At 36.9% G+C, this 19,865-nt stretch overlaps 1 non-coding gene across 1 annotated transcript; it reads right to left on the bottom strand.

Annotated features, from left to right (window-relative positions):
* Window positions 1–3,641: 3,641 nt before the first annotated feature.
* Window positions 3,642–3,747, bottom strand: LOC112207144 (U6 spliceosomal RNA). The gene has a single exon (XR_002941612.1). It is a non-coding gene; the product is annotated as a U6 spliceosomal RNA (small nuclear RNA).
* Between the last annotated feature and the right edge of the window lie 16,118 nt (window positions 3,748–19,865).

The following is a 19,865-nucleotide window of genomic DNA, read 5'->3' on the forward strand; positions in this document are numbered from 1 at the left end:
TTTCTGTCTTTAGGTCTTTGAGGAATGGCCACACTGTCTTCCACAATGACTGAACTAATTTACACTCCCACCAACAGTGTTTAAGCATTCCTTTTTCTCCACAACCTTGCCAGCATCTGTTATCTTTTGACTTTTTTTCTTTTTTAAAAATTTTATTATTATTATACTTTAAGTTTTAGGGTACATGTGCACAATGTGCAGGTTTGTTACATATGTGTACATGTGCCATGTTGGTGTGCTGCACCCATTAACTCGTCATGACTTTTTAATAATAGCTGTTCTGACTGGTGTGAGATGCTATCTCATTGTGGTTTTGACTTGCATTTCTCTAATGATCAGTGATGTTGAGCTTTTTAAAATATGCTTATGGGCTGCATGTATGTTCTTTTTTGAAAACTGTCTGTATCATTTGCCCACATTTTTATGGTTTTTTTCTTGTAAATTTGTTTAAGTTCCTCATAGATGCTGGATATTAGACATTTGTCAGATCTATAGTATGCACAAATTTTCTTCCATTGTGTAGATTGTCTGTTTATTCTGTTGATAGTTTCTTTTGCTCTGCAGAAGTTCTTTAATTAGACCCACGTTGTCAATTTTTGCTTTTGCTGCAATTGCTTTTGGTGTCTTTGTCATGAAATCTTTGCCTGTGCCTATGTCCTGAATGGTATTGCCTAGGTAGTCTTCCAAGGTTTTTATACTTTTGGGTTTTACGTTTAAGTCTTTAATCCATCTTGAGTTAATTTTTGTATATGATGTAAGGAAGGGGTTTAGTTTCAATCTTCTGCACATGGCTAGCCATTTATCCTGGCACCATTTATTGAATGGGGAATCCTTTCCCCATTGCTTTTTTGTCAGGTTTGGAGAAGATCAGATAGTTGTAGGTGTGCAGCCATATTTCTGGGTTCTCTATTCTGTTCCATTAGTGTATGTGTCTGTTTTTGTACCAATACCATGCTGTTGTAGTTATTGTAGCCCTATAGTATAGTTTAAAGTTGTTAGCTTTGTTCTTTTTGCTTAGGATTGCCTTGGCTATTCAAGCTTTTTGATTCCATATGAATTTTAAAGTACTTTTCTCTAGTTCTGTGAAGATTGTCAGTGGTAGTTTAATAGGAATAGTATTGAATACATAAATTGTTTTGGTCAATATGCCCATTTAAACCATGTTGATTCTTCCTATCCATGAGCATGGAAAGTTTCTCCAGTTGTTTGTACCATCTCTGATTTCTTTAGCAGTGATTCGTAGTTCTTGTAGAGCTCTTTCACCTTCCTGGTTAGCTGTATTCCTAGGTATTTCATTCTGTTTGGTGGCAATTGTGAATGGGAATTCATTCCTGATTTGGCTATTGGAATGACTGTTATTGGTGTATAGGAATGCCAGTGATTTCTGTGCATTGATTTTGTATCCTGAGACTTTGCTGAAGTTGTTAATTAGCTTGAGAAGCTTTTGGGCTGAGACGATGGGGTTTTCTAGATATAGGATCATGTCATCTGCAAACAGGGATAGTTTGATTTCCTTTCTTCCCATTTGGATGCCCTTTATTTCTTCCTCTTGACTGATTGCCTTGGCCAGAACTTCCAATACTATGTTGAATAGGAATGGTGAGAGAGGACATCTTGTGCTGGTTTTCAAGGGGAATGTGTCCAGCTTTTTTCGCCCATTCAGTATGATGTTGGCTGTGGGTTTGTCATATATGGCTCCTGCTATTTTGAGGTATGTCCCTTCAATACTTAGTTTATTGAGAGTTCATAACATGAATGGATATTGAATTCTATCAAAATCCTTTTCTGCATCTATTGAGATAATCATGTGGTTTTTGTGTTTAGTTCTGTTTATGTGATGTATCAAATTTATTGATTTGTGTATGTTGAACCAACCTTGCATCCTGGGAATGAAGCTGACTTGATCATGGTGGATAACCTTTTTGATGTGCGGCTGGATTTGGTTTGGCAGTATTTTGTTGAGGATTTTTGCATTGATGTTCATCAAGGATATTGGCCTGAAGTTTTGTTTTGTTTTGTTTTATCTCTGCCAGATTTTGGTATCAGGATGATGCTGGCCTCATAGAATGAGTTAGAGAGGAGTACCTCCTCCTCAATATTTTGGAATACTTTAAGAATGTTACCAGCTCTTCTTTGTACATCTGATAGAATTCAGCTGTGAATACATCTGGTCCTGGGCTTTTTTTTCTTTTTTTTTTTTGGTTGGTAAGCTATTTATTACTGCCTCAATTTCAAAACTCTTTATTGGTCTGTTCAGGGATTCAATTTCTTCCTGGTTCAGTCTTAGGAGGGTATATGTGTCCAGGAATTTGTCCGTTTCTTCTAGATTTTCTAGTTTACATGCATAGAGGTGTTTGTAATATTTTCTGATGGTTGTTTGTATTTCTGTGGGGTTAGTGGTAATATCCCTCTTGTTGTTTTATTGTGTTTATTTGAATCTTCTCTCTTCTTTATTAGTGTAATTAGTGGTCAATTTATTTTGTTAATTTTTTCGAAAATCCATCTCCTGAATTTGTGGATCTTTTGAATGGTTTTTTATGTCTCTATCTCCTTCAGTTCAGCTCTGATTTGGGGTATTTTTTGTCTTCTGCTAGCTTTGGGATTTTTTTGTTCTTGGTTCTCTCATTCTTTCAGTTTTGATGTTTGGTTGTTAACTTGAGATCTAACTTTTTGATCTAGGCATTTAGTGCTATAACTTTCCATCTTAACACTGCCTTAGCTGTGTCCTAGAGATTCTGGTACGTTGTCTCTGTGTTCTCATTAGTTTCAAAGAACTTCTTGATTTCTTCCTTAATTTCATTATTTACCCAAAAGTCATTCAGAAGCAGGTTATTCAATTTTCATCTAATTGTGTGGTTTTGAATGAATTTCTTACTCTTGATTTTGTATTTGATTGTGCTGTGGTCTGAGAGACTGTGTGTTATGATTTCAGTTCTTTTGCATTTGCTGAGAAGTGTTTTGCTTCTGATTATGTGATCGATTTCAGAGCAAGTGCTATTTGGTGATGAGAAGAATGTATTTTCTGTTGTTTTAGGGTGGAGAGTTCTGTAGATATCTATCACGTCCATTTTATCCAGTGCTGAGTTCAGGTCCTGAATATATTTTTTAATTTTCTGTCTCGGTGATCCATGCAATATTGTTAGTGGGGTGTTACAGTTTTCCACTATTGTTGTCTAGGAGTCTAAGTCTCTTTGCAGGTCTCTAGGACTTCCTTTATAAATCTGGGTGCTGCTGTGTTGGGTGCATATATATTTAGGTTAGGTAAATCTTCTTGTTGAATTGAACCCTTTATCATTATGTAATGCCCTTCTCTGTCTGTTTTTATCTTTGTTGGTTTAAAGTCAGTTTTTTCAAAATAAGGATTGCAACCCCTGCTTTTTCTGTTTTCCATGTGTTTTGTAGATTTTCCTCCATCCCTTCATTTTGAGCCTATGTGTGTCATTGCATGCGAGATGGGTCTCTTAAAGACAGCATACCAATGGGTCTTGGTTCTTTTTTTAGCTTGCCACTCTGTGTCTTTTAATTTGGGCATTTAGCCCATTTAAATTTAAGGTTAGTATATATATGTGTGGATTTTATCCTGTCATCATGATGTTAGCTGGTTATTTTGCAGACTTGTTTATGTGGTTGCTTTATAGCGTAAAAATATGGAATGTTTCACAAATTTGTGTGTCATCCTTGCACAGTAGCCATGCTAATCTTCTCCGTTTGTTCTAAATTTAGTATACATGCTGTTGAAGCAAGCACTAGATAATATACTTCATGGTGAAAGACTGAATGCTTCCTGTAAGATTGGGAACAACACAAGGATGTCCACTCTCAGTACTATTCAGCATCATAGTGGAAATCTTAGCCAGTTCAATAGACAAGAAATCAAAAGAGATAAAGCTTAAAGAGGAAAAAATAAAACTGTTCCTATTTGCAGATGACACTGTGGTTTACATAAAAAACCTGAAAGAATAAAAAACAAAACAAAACAATTCAGAACTCCTTAAAAAATGAGTGATTTTAGGAGAGGTTAAGAATACATTGATGAAATAGAAAGTCAATCATGTTTCCACATATTAGCAATGAACATTTGTAAGATGAAATTTAAAAACTACCATTTCTATATACTCTAAAAAAATGAAATACAGTCCCCAAGTTACCGTGATTCAACTTACAATTTTCTGACTATATTATAGGTTTGTTAGGATGTGACTCCATCATAAGTTGAGGAGCTCCTTAAAACTTATAATGGGATTATGGTTTATATTGAATGTGCATCACTTTTGCACCATCATAAAGTCAAAAGTTTGTAAGTTTAAACATCATAAATCAGGGACAACTGTGTTCCTAACATTAAAGACATTTTCAATTTATGATATTTTTTACTTATGTTGGGTTCATCAGGATGCAACTCCATCATAAGTCAAGAAGCATCTGTACTTACGTGTAAATCACACAAAACCTGTACACAAATGTTTAGAACAGCTCTATTTGTAATCACCAAAAACTGCAAACAACCCAAATGCCCTTTAAAAGGGATAAAAAGCAGTGTTACAGCCATACAATGGAATATTATTCAGCAATAAAAAGGAATGCACTATTGATAAAATAAACAACTTTATGACTCTAAAAGGCTGAGTAAAAGAATCCAGTCTTAAAAGGTAACATTCTGTATGATTCCACTTTATATGACATCCTCTAAAAGACAAAATGATAGAGATAGAGAATAGATCAGTGGGTGCCAGGGGTTAGAGGTAGGGGCAAGGAGTGGCTACAAAGAGATTTCATGAGTGAGTCTTTTGGATAATGTAAATGTTCTTTATCCAGATATTGGTGGTGGTCACATGAATTAAAAGGTGTTAAAAGTCATAGAAATACATGTCCCTCCCAAAAAAAATCCATTTTACTGTATGTTAATCTAAAAAATAAAATTTAAAGGAGAAAAGATTAAACAAGAGGATTCTGGGAAGATGACAGAGTAGAAAGCACCATAAATATGTTTCCCCAAGAAGACAACAATTGCACTAGCAAAATCTGTGTGATGTAACTATTTTGGAACTGTAGAGTTTATTGAAGGCTTTTAACTTTCAGTGGAAGGCATGGGTGGTAAACTGTGGTTAATTTCAGCTCTTAGCACAGTAGTAGCTACCCACTCTCAGCCCTGTGGCAGTCATCTGTGCATTTTCCTTGGAACAACCTGTACATAGCTTGCAGTGCCCAGGATACACATAAGAACCCTGCCCTCCAAATACTGAGGGTCTGTGCTCAGATTGCTGATTGCTATTTCTAATCATAGAAACACAAAAAGGTGGGACGCCACTGTTGTTGCACCTTCCCACATTTTGCAAGAGCCTCCCCCTCTGGCTAAAATGACTTCCAGGAGATTTAAAGTGCTGGCACTCTTTTTTTCTCCCTTCATTTTTCTCTTTTTCCCCTTTTTAGAGCCAGCCACTAAAGAAAAAGATATTCAGACCAGGTGCAGTAGCTCACACATGCAATCTCAGCATTTTGTGAGGCCATGGCAGGAGAATCACTTGATTCCAGAAGCTCAAGACCAGCCTGGGCAACATAGTGAGACCCCCATCTCTACGGAAAAAAAAAAGAAAGATTCAAAAGCAACTATGTATATGAGAGAGATTAGAAAGTGACTGTGCATGCCCAGGGAAAGGTGCAGGCTCAGAAAAGGCCTGGGAAGATCTTAAGTTTACACCTCAGGCTGATCCTTGGCACAAAGACAGAATACAACAATTAAGAAAGAAAAAAAATAACAAAAATAACAAATCCTCAGAAAGGGGGGAATTTGATTTCCGGAGTTACCACATTACTAGATTCAAATGCCTGGATTTCAACAACAAAACTGACAAAGTATACAAAAAGAGAGTAAAGCATGACCTACTCAAAGGGGAAAAAAGTAAGCCAATGAAAACTGTCCCTGAAAAAGAGCAAATGGCAGACTACTAGACAACTACTTTAAAACAACTATCTTAAAGATGCTCAAAGAACTAAAGGAAGATATGGAGAAAGTCAAGAAAACAATGTGTGAACAAAATGGGAATGTCAATCAAGAGATAGAAAGCTGAAAAAGAAACAAAAAGAAATTATGGAGTGGAAAAATATAATCACTGAAATTAAAAATTCACTAGAGGGCTTCAAAGGCAAATTTCAGAAGGCAGGAGAAATAACCAGTTAACTTGAAGGTAGGGCAATGGAAATTATTCAGTCTTAAGGAACAGACAGAAAGGAGATTGAATAAGAGTGCATAGAACCTAAGGGACCTGTAAGACACCATCAAATGGAACAACATATACATTGTGGGATTTCCAGGAGAAGAGAGACAGAAAAAGGCAGAGAGAATATTTGAAAAATTAATGGAAGCAAAACTCCCCAAATTTGCTAAAGGGCATGAATATAAACATCCAAGAAGCTCAACAAACTCCAAGTAAGATGACCTCAAAGACACCCTCACTGAGACACGTTATAATCAAACTTTTGAAAGACAAAGACAAAAGGGGAATCTTGAAAGCAACAAGAGAGAAGTGATTCATCAGATACAAGGAATCCTCAGTAATACTGTGAGCAGATTTTTCGTCAGAAACTTGGAGGCCAGAAGGAAGTGGGCTAATAGAGTCAAGGTGCTAAATGAAAAAACAAAAAAGTCAACCAAGAATCCTATATTCAGCAAAACTATCCTTCAAAAGTGAGGCTGAAAGTAAGACAGCCCCAAATAAGCAGAAACTGAGGGAGTTTGTTACCACTAGACCTGCCCTGCAAGAAATGCTCAAGATAGTTTTGCAGGGTAAAATGAAAGAACACTAGCAGCAAGTTAACTCTCTATGAAGAAATAAAGATCTCAATAAAAGTACATACACGGGCAATTATAAAAGATAACATTATTCTAACAATTTGTAATTACACATTTTCCCTCATGATTTCAGAGATTAATACCTTTTAAAAAATAGTCTAAAAGCTAGTGTTACTATAATTTAGCTTTATAAGTCCACAATTTGTTTTCTTCATAACCTAAGACACTAAGCATTTAAAATAATTATTGGTTTATGTTTTGGGCACAAAATGTACAAAGATGTAATTTGTAACACCAATAACCAAAAGGGGCAAGGATAGAGCTATTAAAGGAGTAGAGTTTTTGTGTGTTATTAAAGATAAGCTCACATAAATTCACTTCAGAGTGTTATAACTTTAGGATGCTGAATGTAATCCCCATGGTATCCACAAAGAAAAGGTTTATAGAATATATACAAAAGGAATTTAAACATTTCAGTACAAAAAAGCAAATAAACACAAAAGAAGACAGTAATGCAGGAAATGAAGAGCAAGAAATTTTTGGTTTCTATAAGGCTTATAGACAAAAATAGCAAAATGAAAGAAGTAAGTCCCTCCTTATCAGTAATTACTTTAAATGTAAATGGATTAAACCCTCCAATAAAAAGACAGATTAGCAGAATGAATTTTCAAAGTCCAGCTATGTCCTTTCCACAAAAGACTCACATTATATCCAAAAATACAAATATAGTGAAAGTGAAAGGATTAAAAAATATTTTATGCAAACAATGAAAAGAGAGCAGGGGTAACTAATACTAATATCAGACAAAATCAACTTTAAATCAAAAAAGGTTATAAGAGACAGTACTACAATAGTAGTTGGATACTTTAATATTACATTCTTAATAATGTGTAGAAAAACAGACAAAAGGTAAACAAGAAAACAGAGGACTTAATGCAACAAACCAAGTAGCTCTAACAGACATACAGAACACTCTACCCAACAACAACAGCATACACATCCTTCTCAATTGCACATGGAATATTTTCCAGGATAGGCCATATGTTAGGACACAGATTAAGTTTCAAATGATTTAAACAGATAGATATCACAAAATGTAGCTTCTTGGACCACAATAAAGTAAAGTTAGGAATCAATAGCAAAAGTAAAACTGAAATAGTCACAACTTTCTGGAAATTAACAATTTTAAACAACCAATGGATCAAAGAAGAAATTACAAGGGAAATGAGAAAATGCTGAAAGATGAATGAAAATAAATACACAATACATCAAAACTTGTGGAACTCAGTAAAAGCAATGATCAGGAAAATATTTACAGAAAAAAATGCTTACATTTAAAAACAAAACAGATCTCAAGTCAACAACCTAATTTCACAACTTACAGAAATACAAAATAGTAACAAAATAAAACTAAAAGTAGCAGAAAGAAGGAAATACTAAAGACTAGAGCAGAGATAAATGAAATAGATAATCGAAAACCAACAGAGAAAGTCAATAAAATCTTTAGCTGATGGACAAAGAAGAAAAGAGAGAAGACTCAAATTATTAAAATCAGAAATGAAAGTTACTACCAATTCCATAAAAATAAAAAGTATTGTGAAAGAGTACTATCTTAAAAATTGGATAAGCTAGATGAAATGGGAAAACTCCTAGAAACACAAAATCTACCAAGACTAAATCATGAAGAAATATAAAATCCAAATAGACCTATAACTAGTAAAGAGATTGAATCAGTAATCAAAAATCTCCTGACAAAGAAAACTCCTGGAGCTAATGGCTTCACTGGTGAATTTTACCAAACAATTAAAAACTAACAATTATTCTCAACCTATTCCAAAAATTGAAGAGGAGGCAATACTCTCTAACTCATTCTATGAGGCCAAAATTACCCTGATATCAAAGCCAAGTATCAAAATTACCCTGATATCAAAACACTACAAGAAAAATACACATCATATCTCTTATGAGCAGTGACGCAAAAATCCTCAACAAAATACTATCCAACCAAATGCAACAGCATATTAAAAGGTTCATACATTATGATTAAACGTGATTTATTCCTGAAATGCAAAGATGGTTGAACATATGAAAATTAATGAATATAATACACCACATTAACCCTTTTCCCATTTGCCCTGAGAATACTCGCTGGCAGCGCTTGCAGCTGTAGCATGTATCCCAAGACAACTTTGCCACAAAATGTCTCACTTTTATTATAATTTTTATATCACTCTAATATATCAGCTTTGGAAACAAAAGATGTCATACTATTTATAGCATTCTGTTTTTAGTAATGGTATTTCCATTTACAAAATATAATAATTCTCAATCACTGAAAATGTCAAATTCTATAAAACATAGCATTCCTATGTATGATCGTTCTCGAATGTTTGTTGCCTGAAGATTCATTTGATAAATCCGATTTTTCCCAAATAATAGATGATTCTGATGATTCAGACTATTCGGATGTTATTTCTGTTTAGAGATAACTCCAGGAACAGCTTTTATATTTTGTTTTCACATTAAAAATCAGTCATATTTGCTTCAGCCTCAAAGAGAGTGTTTATGTATAATTAAATAAGTTTTGGCAGCTCACTGCACTTTTTTTTCTAAATGGGAAAAGGGTTAACAGAATGAAAGGGAAAAACCACGATTGTCTCAATTGATACAGAAATAGCATTTGATGGAATTCAACACCTTTTCATGATAAAAGGACTAAAAAAACTAGAAATAGAAATAAAACCACCTCAAAGAAATAAAAGCCATGTATGAAAAACCCACAGCATACATTATACTCAATGGTAAAAGACTGAAAGCTTTTTCTTTAAAATTGGAAGTGAGGCAAAAATGCCCACTTTTGCCTTTTCTGCTCAGCATAGTATCAGAAGTTATAACTAAAGCAATTAGGCAAGAAAAATAAGTAAAAGACATCCAAATTGAAAAGGAAGAGGAAAAATTATCTCTGTTCACAGATGATGTAATATTATATTTTTAAAAACCTTAAAAATTCCACAAAAAACTGTTAGAACTGTTAAGTTAATTCAGAAAAGTAACAGGATAAAAGGTCAACACACAAAACCAATAGCATTTCTACATACATACTAACAATGAATGATTTGAAAGGGAAATTAGGAAAAAATGTCATCTACAATAGCACTAAAAATAATAAAATATCTAGAAATTAACCAAAGAAGTGAAAGACTTGTACAATGAAAAGTAAAAGCATTGCTAAAATAAATCAAAGAAGACATAAATGGAAGAACATCCGTGATTATGAATTGGAAGACAGTATTGTTAAAATGCTCATACTATTCAAAGTGTTCTACAGATTCAGTGCAATATCTATCAAATCCCTATGACTTTTTTTGCAGAAATAAAAAAAATTTAAATTCGAAAGGCATTTTTAGAAACCTCAAAACAATCTTTAAAAAGAAGAACAAAGCTTGGGGACTGGCACTTCCTGATTTCAAAACTTACTACAAAGCTATAGTAATCAAAGCAGTGTGGTACTGGTATAAGATAGATATATAGACCAATGAAACAGAATAGGTATCCCAGAAATAAATCTTTGCTTTCTTTATGAGATGGTGTGGTCAAATGAGTTTTGACAAGGATGCTTAGACCATTTAGTGAGGTAAAGACAGTCTTTTCAACAAAGCATGCTGGGAAACCTGGATATTCATATTCAAAAAATGATGTTGAACTCTTACCTAAGAATGTATACAAAAATAAACTCAAAATGGATCAAATACCTAAACAAGACCTAAAACTGTAAAACTGTTAGAAGAAAACATATGGCAAAAGCTTTACAACACTAGATCTGGCAATGATTTCTTGGATATGACACCAAGGGCACAGACAATGAAAGAAACAAAGGAAAAATTTTAAAATGTATATGTCAAAATATAAGATCAATAGGGTAAAAACATTCAGATGAGAATATTTTCAAATCATATAGCTGATATGGATGAAAATACTTTCAAATTTTATAGCTGATAAGGAATTGATAACAGAGTGTATAGAAAACTTCTAAAACTCAACAATGACATTAATTCAAAAATGGGCAAATGACTTGAATAGCCATTTCTCCAAAGAAGACATACAAATGTCCAATAAGCAAATAAAGATGTTGAGCATCACTAATCATTTGGAAAATGCAAATCAAAACTACAATGATGGGGGGCGGCGGGCAAGATGGCCAAATAGGAACAGCTCCAGTCTGCAGCTCCCAGCAAGATCAATGCAGAAGGCGGGAGATTTCTGGATTTCCAACTGAGGTACCTGGCTCATCAAATTGGGACTGATTAGACAGTGGGTGCAGCCCACAGAGGGAGCCAAAGCAGGGTGGGGCATCACCTCACCTGGGAAGCATAAGGGGTCAAGGAACTCCCTCCCCTAGCCAAAAGAAGCCATGAGGGACTGTGCCATGAGGAATGGTGCACTCTGGACAAGATACTATGCTTTTCCCATAGTCTTCATAACCCATAGACCAGGAGATTCCCTCAGGTGACTATGCCACCAGGGCCCTGGGTTTCAAGCACAAAAATGGGCAGCCATTTGGGCAGACACAAAGTTAGCTGCAAGAGTTTTTTTTCATACCCCAGTGGCACCTGGAATGCCAGTGAGACAGAACCATTCACTCCCCTGAAAAGGGGGCTGAAGCCAGGCAGCCAAGTGGTCTAGCTCAGTGGATCCCACTTCCATGGAACCCAGCAAGCTATGATCCATTGGCTTGAAATTCTCACTGCCAGGACAGCAGTCTGAAATCGACCTGGGACACTTGAGCTTGGTGGGGGGAGGGGCATCCACCATTACTGAAGCTTGACTAGGTGGTTTTCCCCTCACAGTGTAAACAAAGCCGCAGGGAAGTTGGAACTGGATAGAGCCTACCACAGCTTGACAAAGCTGGTGTAGCAACACTGCCTCTCTAGATTCCTCCTCTCTGGACAGGGCATCTCTTAAAGAAAGGCAGCAGCCCCAGTCAGGGGCTTCTAGATAAAACTCTCATCTCTCTGGGACAGAGCACCTGAGGGAAGGGGTGGCTGTGGGAGCAGCTTTAGCAGACTTAAATGTTCTTGCCTGCTGGCTCTGAAGAAAGCAGCAGGTCTCCCAGCACAGTGCTCGAGCTCTGCTAAGGGACAGACTGCCTCCTCAAGTTGATCCCTGACCCCCGTGCCTCCTGACTGGGAGACACCTCCCAGCAGGGGTTGACAGACACCTCATACAGGAGAGCTCTGGCTAGCATCTTGTGGGTGCCCCTCTGGGATGAAGCTTCCAGAGAAAGGAACAGGCAGCAATCTTTGCTGTTCTGCAGCCTCCGCTGGTGATACCCAGGCAAACAGGGTCTGGAGTGGCCCTCCAGCAAACTCCAGCAGACCTGCAGCAGAGGGGCCTGACTGTTAAAAGGAAAACTAACAAACAGAAAGGAATAGCATCAACATCAACGAAAAGGATGTCCACACAGAAACCCCATTCGAAGGTCAACAGCATCAAAGACCAAAGGTAGATAAATCCACCAAGATGAGGAAAAAACAGCACAAAAAGGCTGAAAATTCCCAAAACCAGAGTGCCTCTTCTCCTCCAAAGGATCACAACTCCTCACCAGCAAGGGAACAAAACTGGGCAGAGAATGAGTTTGACAAATTGACAGAAGTAGGCTTCAGAAGGTGGGTAATAACAAACTCCTCCAAGCTAAAGGAGCGTGTTCTAATCCAATGCAAGGAAGCTAAGAACCTTGAAAAAAGGTTAGAGGAATTGCTAACTAGAATAACCAGTTTGGAAAAGAATATAAATGACTTGATGGAGCTGAAAAACACAGCACGAGAACTTCGTGAAGCATGCACAGGTATCAATAGCCAAATTGGTCAAGCGGAAGAAAGGATATCAGAGATTGAAGATCAACTTAATGAAATAAAGCATGAAGACAAGATTAGATAAAAAAGAATGAAAAGGAACAAACAAAGCCTCCAAGAAATATGGTACTATGTGAGAAGACCAAACCTACATTTGATTGGTGTACCTTAAACTGATGGGGAGAATGGAACCAAGTTGGAAAACACTCTTCAGGATATTATGCAGGAGAACTTCCCCAACCTTGCAAGACAGACCAACATTCAAATTCAGGAAATACAGAGAACACTGCAAAGATAATCCATGAGAAGCACAACCCCAAGGCACATAATTGTCAGATTCATCAAGGTTCAAATGACGGAAAAAATGTTAAGGACAGCCAGAGAGAAAGGCCGGGTTACCCACAAAGGGAAGCCCATCAGACTAACAGTGGATCTCTCTGCAGAAACCCTACAAGCCAGAAGAGAGTGGAGGCCAATATTCTCTCTCTCTCTCTCTTTTTTTTTTTTTTTTTGTGAGACGGAGTCTCACTCTGTCGCCCAGGCTGCAGGGCACTGGTGTGATCTCGGCTCACTGCAATCTCCACCTCCCGGGTTCATGCCCTTCTCCTGCTTCAGCCTCCTGCGTAGCTGGGACTACAGGCACCCGCCACCATGCCTGGCTAATTTTTTTGTATTTTTAGTAAAGATGGGTTTCACCGTGTTAGCCAGGATGGTCTCAATCTCCCGACCTTGTGATCCACCCGCCTTGGCCTCCCAAAGTGCTGGGATTACAGGCGTGAGCCACTGCACCCAGCTCAACATTTTTAAAGAAAAGAGTTTTCAACCAAGAATTTCATATCCAGCCAAACTAAGCCTCATAAGTGAAAGAGAAATAAAATCCTTTACAGACAAGCAAATGCTGAGATATTGTCACAACCAGGCCTGCCTTACAAGAGCTCCTGAATGAAGCACTAAACATGGAAAGGAAAAACTAGTACCAGTCACTGCAAAAACATACCAAATTGTAAAGACCATCGACACTATGAAGAAACTGAATCCACTAATGGTGCAAAATAACCAGCTAGCTTCATAATGACAGGATCAAATTCACACATAACAATATTGACCTTAAATGTAAACTGGCTAAATGCCTCAATTAAAAGACACAGACTGGCAAATTGGATAAAGAGTCAAGACCCATGTCATGTGCAAAGACACACGTAGGCTCAAAATAAAGGAATGGAGGAATGAATATTTACCAAGCAAATGGAAAGCAAACAAACAAACAAACGAAAAAGCAAGGGTTGCAATCCTAGTCTCTGATAAAACAGACTTTAAACCAACAATGATCAAAAAAGACAAAGAAGGGCATTACATAACGGTAAAGGGATCAATGCAACAAGAAGAGCTAACTATCCTAAGTATATAAATATATATGCACCCAATACAGGAGCACCCAGATTCATAAAGCAAGTTCTTAGAGACCTATAATAAGATTTAGGCTCCCACACAAGTGTGAGACTTTAACACCCCACTGTCAATAATAGACAGATCAAGGAGACAGAAAATTAACAAGGATATTCAGAACTTGAACTCAGCTCTGTACCAAGCAGACCTAATAGACATCTACAGAACTCTCCACCCCAAATCAACAGAATATACATTCTTCTCAGCACCAAATAACATTTATTCTAAAATTGATCACATACTTGGAAGTAAAACACTCCTCAGCACCAAATAGCATTTATTCTAAAATTGATCACATACTTGGAAGTAAAACACTCCTCAGCAAATGCAAAAGAACGGAAATCATAACAAACAATCTCTCAGACAACAGTGCAATCAAATTAGAATCGCACAACTACATGGAAGCTGAGCAACTTGCTCCTGAATGACTACTGGGTAAATAATGAAATTAAGGCAGAAGTAAATAAGTTCTTTGAAACCAATGAAAACAAAGACACAATATACTAGAATCTCTGGGACACACCTAAAACAGTGTTTAGAGGGAAATTTATAGCACTAAATGCCCACAGGAGAAGACAGGAAAGATCTAAAATCGACACTCTAACATCACAATTAAAAGAACTAGAGAAGCAAGAGCAAACAAATTCAAAAGCTAGCAGAAAACAAGAAATAACTAAGATCAGAGCACAACTGAAGGAGATAAAGATACGAAAAACCCTCCAAAAAATCAATGAATACAGGAGCTGGTTTTTTTTAAAAGGTTAACAAAATAGGCCACTAGCCAGACTAATAAAGAAGAAAAGAGGGAAGAATCAAATAGACACAATAAAAAATGATAAAGGGGATATTACTACTGATTCCACAGAAATACAAATGACCGTCAGAAAATACAATAAACACCTCTACGCAAATAAACTAGAAAATCTAGAAGAAATGGATAAATTCCTGGACACATACATGCTCCAAAGACTAAATTAGGAAGAAGTCGAATCCCTGAATAGACCAACAACAATTTCTGCCAGACAGATTAACAGCCAAATTCTACCAGAGGTGCAAAGAGGAACTGGTACCATTCCTTCTGAAACTATTCTAAACAATAGAAAAAGAAGGACTTCTTCCTAACTTATTTTATGAGGGCAGCATCATCCTGATACCAAAACCTGGCAAAGACACAAAAACAACAACAAAAAATTCAGGCCAATATCCCTGATGAACATCGATGCGAAAATCCTCAATAAAATACTGGCAAAGCGAATCCAGCAGCACATCAAAAAGCTTATCCACCATGATCAAGTCAGCTTCATCCCTGGGATGCAAGGCTGGTTCAACATATACAAGTCAATAAATGTAATCCATCACATAAACAGAAGCAATGACAAAAACCACATTATTATCTCAATAGATGCAGAAAAGGCCTTCGACAAAATTCAACACCCCTTCAGGCTAAAAACTCTCAAAAAACTAGGTATTGATGGAACGTTTCTCAAAATAATAAGAGCTATTTATGACAAACCCACAGCCAATATCATACTGAATGGGCAAAAGCTGCAAGCATTCCCTTTGAAAACCGGCACAAGACAAGGATGCCCTCTCTCACCACTCCTATTCAACATAGTATTGGAAGTTCTCACCAGGGTAATCAGGAAAGAGAAAGAAATAAAAGGTATTCAAACAGTAAGAAAAGAGGTCAAATTGTCTCTGCAGATGACATGACTGTATATTTAGAAAACATCATTGTCTCAGCCCAAAATCTCCTTAAGCTGATAAGCAAATTCAGCAAAGTCTCAGGATACAAAATCGATGTGTAAAAATCACAAGCATTGCTGTACACCAATAATAGACAAACAGAGAGCAAAATCATGAGTGAACTCCCATTCACAATTGCTACAAAGAGAATAAAATATCTAGGAATACAACTCACAAGGGATGTGAAGGACCTCTTCAAGGAGAGCTACAAACCACTGCTCAAGGAAACAAGAGAGGATCCAAACAAATGGAAAAACATTCCATGCTCATTGATTGGAAGAATCAATGTTGTGAAAATGGCCATACTGCCCAATGTAATTTATAGATTCAATGCTGTCCCTATCAAACTACCATTGACTTTCTTCACACAATTAGAAAAAACTACTTTAAATTTCATATGGAACCAAAAAAGAGCCCATAGAGGCAAGACAATCCTAAGCAAAAAGAACAAAGCTGGAGGCATCAGGTCACCTGACTTCAAACTATGCTACAAGGCTACAGTAGCCAAAACAGCATGGTACTGGTACCAAGACAGATATGTAGACCAAAGGAACAGAAAAGAGGCCTCAGAAATAACGCCACACATCTGCAAACATCTGATCCTTGACAAAGCTGATAAAAACAAGAAATGGGGAAAGGAATCCCTATTTAATAAATGGTGTTGGGAAAACTGGCTAGCCATATGCAGAAAACTGAAACTGGACCCCTTTCTTACACCTTTTACAAAAATTAATGCAAGATGGATTAAAGACTTAAACGTAAGACCTAAAACCATAAAAATACTAGAAGAAAACCTAGGCAATACCATTCAGGACATAGGCATGGGCAAAGACTTCATGAGTCAAACACCAAAAGCAATGGCAAGAAAAGCCAAAATTGACAAATGGGATCTAATTAAACTAAAGAGCTTCTGCACGGCAAAAGAAACTATCACCAGAGTGAACAGGCAACATACAAAATGAGAGAAAATTTTTTCAATCTATCCATCTGACAAAGGGCTAATATCCAGAATCTACAAAGAACTTAAACAAATTTACAAGAAAAAATTGAACAACCCCATCAAAAAGTGGGCAAACGGTATGTACAGACACTTCTCAAAAGAAGACATTTATGCGGCCAACAAACATATGAAAAAAGCTCATCATCACTGGTCATTAGAGAAATGCAAATCAAAACCACAATGAGATACCATCTCACACCAGTTAGAATGGCAATCATTAAAAAATCAGGAAAAAACAAATGCTGCAGAGGATGTGGAGAAATAGAAACACTTTTACACTGTTGGTGAGAGTGTAAATTTGTTCAACCATTGTGGAAAACAGTGTGACGATTCTGTGACCAGAAATACCATCTGACCCAGCGATCCCATTACTGGGTATATACCCAAAGAATTATAAATCATTCTACTATAAAGACACATGCACACGTATGTTTATTGCAGCACTGTTCACAATAGCAAAGACTTGGAACCAACCCAAATGCCCATCAATGATAAACTGGATAAAGATAATGTGGCACATATACACCATGGAATACTATACAGCCATAAAAAAGGATGAGTTCATGTCCTTTGCAGGGACATAGATGAAGCTGGAAGCCATCATTTTCAGCAAACTAACACAGGAACTGAAAACCAAACACTGCATGTTCTCATTCATAAGTGGGAGTTGAACAATGGACACAGGGAGGGGAACATCACACACTGGGGCCTGTCGGGGTGGGGTGCTAGGGAAGGGATAGCATTAAGAGAAATACCTGATGTAGGTGATGGGTTGATGGATGCAGCAAACCACCATGGCATGTGTACACCTATGTAACAAACCTGCACGTTTTGCACATGTATTCAGAACTTAAAGTATAATAAAACAAGCAAAACGAAACAAAAAACTACAATGGTATACCACCTCAAATCCATTAGGATGGCTACTACAACAACAACAGAAAATAACAAGTGTTGTTGAGTATATGGAGAAACGGGATCCCTTATGCACTGTTAGTGGGAATATAAAACAGTATAGCCAGTGTATAAGAGTATGGTGGTTCCTCAAAAAATTAGAAATAGAATTACCATATGATCCAGCAATTTTATTTCTGGGTACATACTCAAAAGAATTGAAAGCAGGGTCTTGAAGATCTATTTGTACACTCATGCTGATAGCAGCATTATTCACAATAGCTAAAACATGGAAGCAACCCAAGTGTCTATTGATGGATGAACCGATAAGCAAAATGTGGTATATGCATACAGTGGAATATTATTCAGCCTTAAAAGGAATGAAAATTCTGCAACATGCTACAACATTGATGTATCTTGAAGACATTTTGCAAAATGAAATAAGCCAGTCACAAAAAGGCAAGTACAATATAATTTCACTTATATGAGGTACCTAGAGTAGTCAAAATCACTGAGACAGAAAGTAGAATGGTGGTTTCCAGGGGCTGGGAAGAATGGGAAATGAAGAGTTAGCATTTAACGGGCATAGAATTTCAGTCTTACGAGATGCAAAGAGTTCTGCGGATGGATGGTGGTGATGTCTGCATGACATCCTCAATGTATTTAAATACCAATGAACTGCACATTTGCAATGATTAAGATGATAAATTTCATGTGTTTTTTCCACAATAAAAAATTGGGGGGGTGAAGTGGAACAATATTCTAATTATAACCATGTTATTGGCACCACTTAGATAGCACTTGCTCTATGCTAGACACTGTTCTAATTTCTCTCTATATATTAACTCAAATGTGGAAAATAAGACCCAGTGATTTCCCTAATTCAGTATTCCTCATATTTCATTTGGAGATCTGGCTAAAATGCAGATTTGAATGCAGTAGGTTTGGGCTGAGTCCTGAAATTCTCCATGGGACACTGATGCTGCTGGTCCATGTACCACACTTTGAGTAGGCAGGGCCTAATGTTCCACATCTACTAAATCAAGACCAAGATTCACACTCTGATTATCAGAGATAGAGCCCAGTGTTCTTTCTATTCCATTATTGCTATCTCTAGAGATTTTTTCCCTCCTGCTGCAGTTTGATAGAAGGCAACTCGGCAGTTAATTACAGGCTGCCAGTTCCAGAGTGCAGTGCTGTGCAGCAGAAAACAGAAAGCACCCTTTTTCACAGTCAGCTCTCTATTGCACTTAGCAGCCTTGGCTATGAGTAGTTGTCTAACCCTCAGTAGATTTGGCCATGGGTGCATCATGCTTCAGAATTGAACTTTTAAAAAATAATGTGTTGGGACTGATAAGCCAGTTGTAGGTAATCAATGCAGCTCCTCAGAGGAGAAAGGAAAGGGGAAGAAGGAAGTGAATAGACTTAGGAAAGAGAATGGATGGACAATGGAAGAGTGTGGATGCTGGAGGGGAAAAAGGTCTAAATTCCTTCTGTAGTCTAGTGGGGATGATTACTATAATAAAGAAATCACAAACATGCTCCCTGGTTGGGAGCAAGCCACAGCTGTTCAGGTGGACTGCTGAGTAGCACCTCTGCTGAAGAAGCCTGATGATTATTTATTTGCATCACGGATTCCTCATTTTGCAGGTCTGGCTGTCTCAGCCTGCATGCCGACTGGCTGTCCAAGCGTGGGGCCATTGCTGATGATGATAGATTTCTGAGTTAGCCCCATTCTCTTCCTCCATGAAATAGCACTCACTCTGAAATCAGGACTGTGCATGACCTTCCTGTTCCTGGAATAAGGGTGCCAAGGACTAGTGAGAGGCTCATGTCAGCAGGGCCAAGTACATTTGACATGTGCACAGGCCCTTTATTCTTGCTAGATTTCTGTTAAAAAGGATATCATGGGTTATATTGAAATAGGGTATTTTTCTTTTTAAATTTTTATAAAATGAAATATAACTTACATAAATCCAATAAATCTTAAACATACAGTTTGATAAATGTTCACAGATATATGTATATATGTGTGCATATGAGATATATATATTGTATATATTATATATTGTATATATTATATATAATATATGTTTTATATATAATATATAATATATATTGTATATATTATATATAA

This window comes from Pan troglodytes, chromosome X, assembly GCF_028858775.2.
Source record: "Pan troglodytes isolate AG18354 chromosome X, NHGRI_mPanTro3-v2.0_pri, whole genome shotgun sequence".
Lineage (NCBI taxonomy): Eukaryota > Metazoa > Chordata > Mammalia > Primates > Hominidae > Pan > Pan troglodytes.